Source organism: Colius striatus, chromosome 1 (assembly GCF_028858725.1).
Source record: "Colius striatus isolate bColStr4 chromosome 1, bColStr4.1.hap1, whole genome shotgun sequence".
Taxonomy (NCBI): domain Eukaryota; kingdom Metazoa; phylum Chordata; class Aves; order Coliiformes; family Coliidae; genus Colius; species Colius striatus.
In genome coordinates, this window is record NC_084759.1 from 19,264,147 (window position 1) to 19,274,112 (window position 9,966).

Here is a 9,966-nt window from a genome sequence, read left to right on the forward strand (position 1 = left end):
TAAGTGTTTCTAACACATTTTCAACATTATGTTGACTATATTTCACATTAGCCAGAGACTGGTCTGTGGTCACTGCCAGGAGCTTGCTTTATCCTTGCTTACTAATGACTTTTCAAGAAGCTTCAGAATAAACCTACCACTTGCTGATGACACATGTGCTAGTCATTGGAAAGCCACTCCTACTGGAAAGTTTCTATTTTATTTGAACAACTCTATTAACAGAAAACAACTTAAAAGAAAACACTTAAATAGCTACAGTTCTATATCTAGTACAGATGACCAAAAACCCCTCTGGCCTTTGAAGCATTCGATTCAAATAAAATATCTAATTTTACGCTAAAATCTATTATAGTACTTTTGCTGAAAGTATTTTATTATAGATTGATGCAGTGAGTTGAAGTCAATGCTTCTACTCTACACTCCTCATAAGACCACTATAGGCAGCTTCTAGACAAAATATCTGTATGATCACAGCTTAGTCTAACATTAAAGGACTGGAGGAAAGTATCTTACTCCTTTTGCAAGATGATGTGTTTCTAAATGTCAAATATCAGAAGAACAGGAAACTTTTGAAATACTACTAAAAGCAAACAAAAGTTTTAAGGGCACAGAGGCCAGGAATAGCCATTAATTTCCACCTAATGATTTTCATCTCTGTTATTTGCTTTACTGTTCGAGCCAGTTCCTTGATGGCACTAAGCAAATGCTAATGAAAGTACTTAAAAGAGCTCTAAAACTTACTTCAGTTTATTCTTTACAAATGAAGAGCAGAGCAAGAAGGCACAAATTAATGATAACATTTCAAAATCTTTTCAAATGCCAAAGTAAAATTTCCTCTTAGATCTAACTCAAGGAAAAGATTAAATTAGGTCCTCAAAGACAGGACTTAACCTTACTCTTAATCATTACTCCACAAACCTGAATTGCTGAGAGTCACAGAGTTTTCTACTCCAGATGGTACAAATAACAAAATACCAGTACAAAATGCTTGGCATTTTAAATTTAGCAAAAGATTAAAACAAAATAGTGACAAAAATACACTCCTCAATTGCACTTCAGAGAATTCCATTAGGAGGGCTTATAGTGTTGCAAGAACTGCTGTTGGCAGACATTTTTTAATAAGCAATATGTTAAATTTCTGGTGGTGTTTTCTTATGGCTTTTGGTGCCAATAAAAGGGCCAGATTTAGAACACCCACTTTAACCTTGAAATGTCAAAAAATCAGATCCTAATTTGCAAACTGATTTCAGTACCTAATGTAGGTTCCTAAATACCATAATGAATCCAGGCCTAGGATTTTTGTCTCCATTTAGGACACATAGTAATCAGCTTATCAAAGAGGTTTTTTTCTATATTACTTTAAGGCATTTTCCTTATTTTCATTCTTGTGTGCTTAATGAACCTTTTATCTTTCTACCAAAGTGAAGAAAATCCACTCAATACCTAAACAGAAATCAGTGGCCCCAGATTACACATACATTAAACATTTTAAGAATTATTTCTCCATCTTTGTTGTTCCTGAATTCTGCACCTTCAAAGTTTCATAAAACTATATGCCCAAAGTTTCTTAATATTTTCTAGGCATCATTGAACAGAGTCCTTTGAATATGGAGCAAATTAAATTATCAATCAGTAGGAAATACAAGACATGTATTTTTTCTTAAATTATGAAAAGCCATGACTTCAAGCACATCTGCAAGTATCTGTATATCAGATAATGTATGATACCCAGTAATTTTTCAGATAATGCTAGCTCTTTACCACTTCTGTGTCAATTCATCTCCTTTATAACATATTTTCATACAGAAGTACAAGCAAAAATTTGTCCTTCAGACAGCAGAAGGATGAGCGGCACAGAGAAAGAAGGGTGAGCCATATCTTAAGGCCTAGTGAGAGGAAGAGAGGGAAAGGGGAAGAAACGATACAGGGCATTCTTTTCTGGGAAAACACAGAGAAGAAGTGAAAGCAATTCCTGGGTTATATCACAAGTCCAGTCACAAAACTGAACAGAAGCAGTCACACTGAAAAAAAAAAAAAAAAGAAAGAAATTGTGGCAGTAGAGGCTTTCACAGTCAGTGAAGACTGGATTAGCAACTGATGGGTTGTGGTAACTGAACCTGTAGCGACTGTATTCCAACTGAGCATCTGCACTGCAAGTGCTGCAGTGCACTTCCTCCCCTCCTTTGTCATGGACCAGTTGAAAACACTTGAATACACGAAGATTTTTGTGGATGCATAGTAACCAGATTAATGGCAGCATGGATGAGGGGACAGAGTGTACCCTCAGCAAGTTGGCTGATGAGACCAAACTGGGAGGGCTGGCTGATTCCCCAGAAGGCTGTGCTGCCATTCAGCGGGATCTCGACCGGCTTGAGAGTTGGGCAGAGAGGAACCTCATGAGGTTCAACAAGGACCAGAGCAGAGTCCTGCATCTGGGAAGGAACAACCCCATGCACCAGTACAGGCTGGGGACTGACCTGCTGAAGAGCATCTCTGCAGAGAGAGACCTGGGAGTCCTGGTTGATAATAAGCTAAATATGAGTCAGCAATGTGCCCTCGTGGCCAAGAAGGCCAATGGCATCCTGGAATGCATCAAGGAGAGTGTGGTTTGCATATTAGTTTGAAATTAATTATTGATTATGTTTTTTCTAAAGGTAGGTATTATATCAATATTATATGATATCAATATCATATAAATATGAAGCTCATATAAAATACTGTACCAAAATCTTTGAGATGTGTAACTTTTTACAACCGATTGATATTAAAATAAAGAAAAACAACAGCAGGGATTCTGAAATATTACTACACAGCTTAATGTAAACTCAAATTTAACTGATACTTGCATAAAAAAACCCATAAAGTGCATAGAAACAAATGAGCAAAACTCACTACATAACTGACATGATAGGATGTTTGTCATTTGTGATCTTGATGGAACAAAGCCCATCATTTAATAGCATCCAAGAATGTCAATATTGAAATACAGAATTTTAGATTGTTGGCAGTATGAATAATGCCCTCTGAGAAAAAAAAAATCTGGTTTTAGCAGAACAGATAGAGCCATTCACATATAAAAGTCAAGTACGTGTCAAGTCTGCTTGCCTTTCCCCAGCTACAACTCTGAAGCCTGATTTATACAGTCCCACCTCTGTCCAATGCAGTGTCTCCAGCTTGAATATTGGGCCTGCAGCTCAATCTAGGACAATCCATACTTTCCAGCTCTTGTCCCTGGCACTTCTGTAGTTTCATTTCTAGTCTCATTCCAGTGTCAACCAAGTTAACCATCAGATTAGGTCTTTACAAGATACATTCAAGTCTTACTGGGATATAGAAGAGCGTGCTGCGCGGATAATTTGTGCAATGTCTAAACCTCAGAGATTTCTTGATCTACAAAATTTGCATCAGAAAAGCCTAGTTAACTAATCTAGGAAAAAAGAAAAAAATATTCAAATCCCAAAATTTTCCTTCCCTCGGTCACCTTGGAATAGAAATGCAATAGAAATACATAACTTTCATGAATTTTCACTAAATTACCCAGGAAGTCAGTGAACAGACCTTGAAAAACTAGTCAGCTGTTGCTAACAAAACTTTGTAACACAACGTAAATCTCACCTTCTTAACACACAGGAAAAAGCAGAAGCTGATTGTTACAGTTGCACACCACAGGGGATTTTCCAGGTTGCAAGCCTGAGTGAGGGTGGAGGCTCTCTTCCTGAAGACCCATTGATATCAAGTAAGAACACTTACCCAAATAAGCATTTATCTCATACGATTTGTTTAGACATTGTTCACATAAGGAAATTGCCTTGTTTTTTAGCTGTTAGCAAAATTATACATTCTTCCCAGTAAAACAATATGTTGAATTCAAAGCTGGGCAAGTGCAGGAAGAAAACCTTCTCCTTCACTTCTTTTCAAAAAATGCTATAGTGAATGTAGACTCTGCATGTAAATTGAAAGTTAGACTAGGAATCATTCACAGGAGTGATTAATTTTTTTCAAGCCATTATAATTGCTTTCATTCAGCAGAACTTGGCATCTACGTATTATTTTTTAAATTAATAAATTAATTTCACCTTTAAAAGTAGCAATTTTGCACAAGCACTTGACAAATTTCAAACTCAGACTGTAACCTATCGACCATGGGAGTTTGAGCAAGAGCATTTCAGCCTAACATAAAATTCTTTGAGTAGTTTGGGGTTTTTTACCTGTTCTTATCCTCGATCTCCATTGTCTCTTTTTCTTTGATATCTTCCCAAGAGGAACATGAAGCAGATATTGGATTTATGAATTAGAAAATTATCTTTTAATCTTCTTTGCTTGGTGGTTTGTCATCTCTTCAGTAGACACTAGAAAGCCCAAGCATGTGAGACTCACTTCAGTGTTCACTCTACCCTTGAACTACCAAAGATGTCTATGTGCCTCACCATCTGTTACTTCTCCAATTTTCTTTTAAAGCCACTTGCTTAATTGTTCACAGAAGTTCATTCTCTTATAATCAGGAACAAATCAGGTCTCAAAAAGCAAAGAGGTCTTGTTTAATTTCTTCAACTGGATTCAGGCTATGTTCTTGTGCAATTGATTTATATTTGTCTTCTAGAGGAGTAAAATTCTCAAAGCTGGTATTTCTGCTTTGTCTTCCTTTTTTTTTTCCAGAAACAGGCACAATTGGAAGAGTACTCGTGAAGGCCAAAGTCTGAGTTGTCTTCTCCCTCACATCTGCTTAAGATAGTTCCTAACATCAGCTCAGGACTTCTGGAACAAGAGACATAAGAGAAAAGGAGTGGGCCGTTAATATAAAACAGAATGGAACTGAAGGGTATGTAAAAGTCATTTCCTGTGAGGGCATAGTTGCACCTACTAGTATTGAGTGAGTCATGATACTAATTATAAACTGACTTGTGTGTTACAGTACTTGAAAGCACATGGAGAAGTGACAAAAAGCCAGCGAGCTTTCCTGCTTCTCCTCCAGTACAATACCATATAATGAGTACACAACTAAACAAATATAGCTGTAAGTATGCTAAATAAATGGTCAAGTTTTCAATTTCTTACTTTGCCTTTTAAAAAAGGCTGTAAGATATAAATTACAGCCTTGACATTGAATTACACCATCAAGGAAAACAACAGACTATGCACATTTATGGAGAAAGAGAGTAGCTAACTTGCAATGACTTTCCATAGGGAAGATTCAAAGTTTTCCCATGTAATCCCCTCTCCAAGCTATATAAGTCAAGACCTACCTTTAGGAACTATTTCCTTCAAACTGTCTTCAAAAAATCCTTCAAGAATTTCTGTAGCACCAAAAAGTGTGTAAGTGAAGCAAGGCACGTGCTATCAAGCAGCAGAAAACATTTCATTTAGTACATACATTATTACTCAAGAAATATGTGTTTGAGAAAGCTGGGTGGCCAACAGTGGTGTTCCACTGTTGTTCTGCATCTGTACAAATGTAAATCCTTCTCTGAGCCTCTGACAGTGTTGGCAAGTCTTTTTATCATGTGAAGTTGTGTATGTCCCTCTTCAAACAGCAATGCACAGATATTCCTTCGTGACCCAGAAAGGAAAACAACTGTGGCCGATTTACAAAAGGTGAACTAGTTTACTGTGCAAGTATAACACTGAAATTCAAATTCAAAAGGAAAGAGGATAGACTTCATGGTATGTTGCATACTGAGTTGCAGCTGGGGTAGAAGCATCAAGAAAAGGCATTTTGGCTGCAGTGGAAAGCCAGGCTCAAGGAGCAGCCTGTAGTGCAGACATAGTTGGAAGATCAGGCTAGCTTATACTGTTTCCCCTAAACATGAATAGTAAGAATACATGTGAAAAAATGTAAAGTTATCTGAGCAGCTTCAATTGTCTTGGGGAAAGAGAAAAAAACAGGTTTATAATAGAAGGCTAATTATGACTTTAAGGGGCAGCCTCTCCATAATTAGTGAGTGACACATTTTCTCAGACTGCATTCTATTTCTAGGTTTGGTCTTTCAAAGATTGTCCTTTATTATGTTGCTGTGGGGAAGCTTTCTGGCTCATGGCAATTTTCTGCATAATTTTACACATAGGACTGTGCATGACTTGCATGCTGACAAGACTCTAACTAAATCTGTTATCTCAGTAAGTCAGTAATTGTATTTCTCTCAGGACATTGAAAAGCTTCTTGTTTCAAAAGAGTGAATATATTACTTGCTCTTAGTATTGACACACCCAGGGAAAATTTTCTTCAAGGATTTCTGACAGTGACACCTTTTCCAGAAAATGGATGGGTCCAAAATACCTGAAAGCAGCCTAAAAATTGTTAATTCAATAAGTAATTTGCTTGCAAGAAGAGCAAGTTTTATCATAGCATGAAGTGACACCTCTACACAGGCAAAACATTCAAATAGTCCTCGAAGGAGCTTGGTCTTGCCAGCATGGATGTGAGCAAATGGTGGTGTCAGTTTGCTAGCAGGTCACATTACAATCCTAGAAAGATTTTGACACAGACATCTCAACGTTTTCTACCATGGTATGAAAGAAAGCCAAGTTGGCTGTCAGATACCAGATACAGACTGACACTGGCACACTAACTTCTTGACCTTACACTTCTTCAATGCCTGAGGTGGCCATACAGACAAACTTATAGCTGTATATGAAATTCAGCTGCAGCATCTGAGAACATTCTGTCACTGAATTTATTGCTATAGATATAACCATAAATCTCTCCTGGGAAAAAAAAGTTGTTGCAACCGTTGCCTATACCAATTTTCTACTGTGGGATTTATTAGTTTTTAAAGAGAAGCACTTTTGCTTGAGGATTTTACATCTGCCTTTAATGGAATTTTGGTGGAGGATGTTTAGTAGTCAATCTGTAAAAACAATCCTCAGTTTGTGTATGCCTGTGATTAGTTGTTGTATGAAGCTATGGGCATAGCTATGCAAATATGTGATTTTGCTTGTAAATCAGGCAGATACATCTATATTAATACAGTTCCAGAAATTTCTGGCATGAAAACCATTAATGGTTATCTGACTATCTATGTGTTTGCTTCTCAAGAATCCTTTAAACATTCAGCCTAAATTTAACATTCTACTCTATACAGTCTAAACTACACATATACCAAGTTTATTTCCTTAACAGGAACACCTAAATCAGGACTGTAAATTTCCATCCAGCAGCATGGGAAGCACGCAAGAAGCATCAGAATTACTGAACACAATCCAAAGTTTAGAGAGGAAAAATTGTGAACAAAGCACAGCAGCAGCTAATCCTCAAATTATGTTTTATACAATTTAAAAGCAGAATTTGATCAAAAAAACATTATTTTTTATATTGACTTTTGTTGGAATGAACAAAACCACAACAAAAAGAGGTATGAATCCTCAAGCAGGAGAGTAGCGTAACATGAAAGCAAGCTGAGCTGACCAGAGCTGCATCGTGGCTGGATCACCAGTAGGATGTGCACAGCTAAAGGTACCCAGTCCATCTGCTGCATTCATGGGTAGCTTTGGCTGTACCTAGCATCTGTCTTCAAGATTCAAGAATACACCATGGCATAGTCACCTCAGGCTAGTCATGGCTCCTTTCAATATCACAGATACAAACAGTCCACGTGTAAACAGAATAGAGGAAAAGTTTGGGTTTTTTTTGGTTTAGGACATTTCACTCTCCCTGAAAATGCTTTCTTAGTAAACTGTAAATTGAATGAAAACTTACCATTCATATTTCATGCATATTGACATAATTTTGGTTTTACCAATCATAGTTTTACAGCAAATACAGGGAGATATACCTTGTGACACAAACTAAAAATTTCCATTCTTCTAAACCTGTGTCAGAGAAACATCCCTTTAAAATGGAAAAAGCAAGGATACTTGGCAAAACGGAAGTCTGGCAAATTATTGCCAAGAGAGACAAAACAAGCTAGAAACCAAATATGACCAAGTTCTAATGTCTGATGTCAAGTAGTATGGGGCCATCAGAGCTATCAGGGCTAATTTGCAATATCCTGTATACCATTATAAATGTAAAACAGCTCCACTATCTCCCTAAATTCTGCTTTCTGCTGGATTAATTAGGTAGGAGCCTATGACAGGTTTACTTCCTAGAATTAAAATCCCGCTCTATATGTTGTTGTTTAGCCCTAGACAGAAACTAAGCACTATGCTGCTGCTCGCTGGCTCCTCCCCCCACCCCAGTGGGATGGGGAGGAGATTTGGAGAAAGAAAAGTGAAACTTAGGGGTTGAAACAGTTGAACAGTTTAATACTCGAAATAAAATAGTAACTGTAATGAAAAGAAATACAATAAAAAAGAGAGAAATAAAACCCAGTAAAGACAATTGATGCACAGTGCAATTGCTCACCACCCAGTGACTCTCTCAGCCAGTCTCAGAGCACTGATAACACACTTTTCCTCAGCCAGCTCCCTCCACTTTATATACTGGGCATGACAACCTATGGTACAGAGTAGCTCTTTGGCTAGTTGAGGTCAGCTGTTCTGGCCATGCTTCCTCCTAGCTTCTTGTGCACCTCCTCACTGGCAGAGCATGGGAAACTGAGAAGCCCTTCACGTAGGATAAGCATGTCTTAGAAACCACTAAAACACCAGTGTGTTATCATCATTATTCTCACACTGAATCCAAAACACAGTCGTGTACTAGCTACTCTGTCTCTCTCAGCCAAAGCTAGGACACCATGCAATAGCAGCAGCAGGTCTGAATGAGCTCAGATTACACTACGAATGTAACAAGGATTTGGTGCACAGACCAGAGGAAGCAGCTAAACTTTGTAAAAAAGTTCATCCATGTATCAAAATTTTGAGAAGACAGACACTTCTCAATTGCAAATTGTTCCTGTCAATGAACAAGTGTACTAACTAGGTTCAAAATGCATTTCCATCAAAGGTTAAATTAGATTCAAGGCTATCATACAACTGCAGGTATCACACAGATGTACAGAGTTGCTTCTCAGAGAGCAGCTGCTGTGCAGAAATTTGAGATGGACCTGATACAGTGTAATATAATAACATGCCAGCAAGCTAGAAATGCTGTAAGTAAAGATAAGTCCTTAGTATGCTTGTTGTCTAAACAGTTTTGGTGTAGCATATGAGTAAAATGAATGAAATGAGTGAAATGAGTAGTGCAGGCCATCAGCAGGTATAAATGAGTCTTATTGGTGAAGTTTATGGCTCTGCATTGATACTCTTATGATTTACATCAGCTTTCATGTACATGCAACTTTAAGGTTAAAAGTTAACTAAAAACTTTCAAAAATGCCAACACTTTAACAGGATTACACTGTTGATAGTATTAATGTTATGAACACTGTATTATTAATACTATTAATAGTATAATTATTAAAAATGTTATAATCCTGTTTTTTTTAATACAGATTAGCTGTACAAAAGTTCTCCTAGAGCCTGATGATTTTGATGCTTTTGGCACAGTAGGGATTGTTCCTTTTTGATGAAACATGACAAATATATGTAGAAGGACAAAAATGATTAACAGATAAAAAAACAGGGCAAATTTTGTAGACATGGAGTTTTTTGTCTGATTGGTTTGTTTGTTTGTGGGCACAAATATTGTTTATGCCCACACCTTCCACACTAGCAATAGAAAGAGCAGCAGTTACCCCACTTACATCCCACAGAGTAGGAGAATCACTGACCAGCAACTCTGTAATTGCCATAGGTTCCTAGAGTAGCAGGTAGTTTGATAAACAAAGACAATTCTCTGATGATAATTCCTTGAGCTGGTGTTATGGGGAGCAAAAAACCACAGAAAACTCTGCCAAGCTTATCACACATAGACTGCATTACCCAGGTCCCCAACCAGGAATTTGAGAAAAGTCGGATTTATGAAGATGTTCTAGGCATTAATTGTAATTACTTTACATTTAAGCAGTTTTAACACTTACTCAAATCACAAAACTCAGAAGAGAAAAAAACTGTACAAGCAAGAGCATGTGTGAGAGGACAGACCCATTG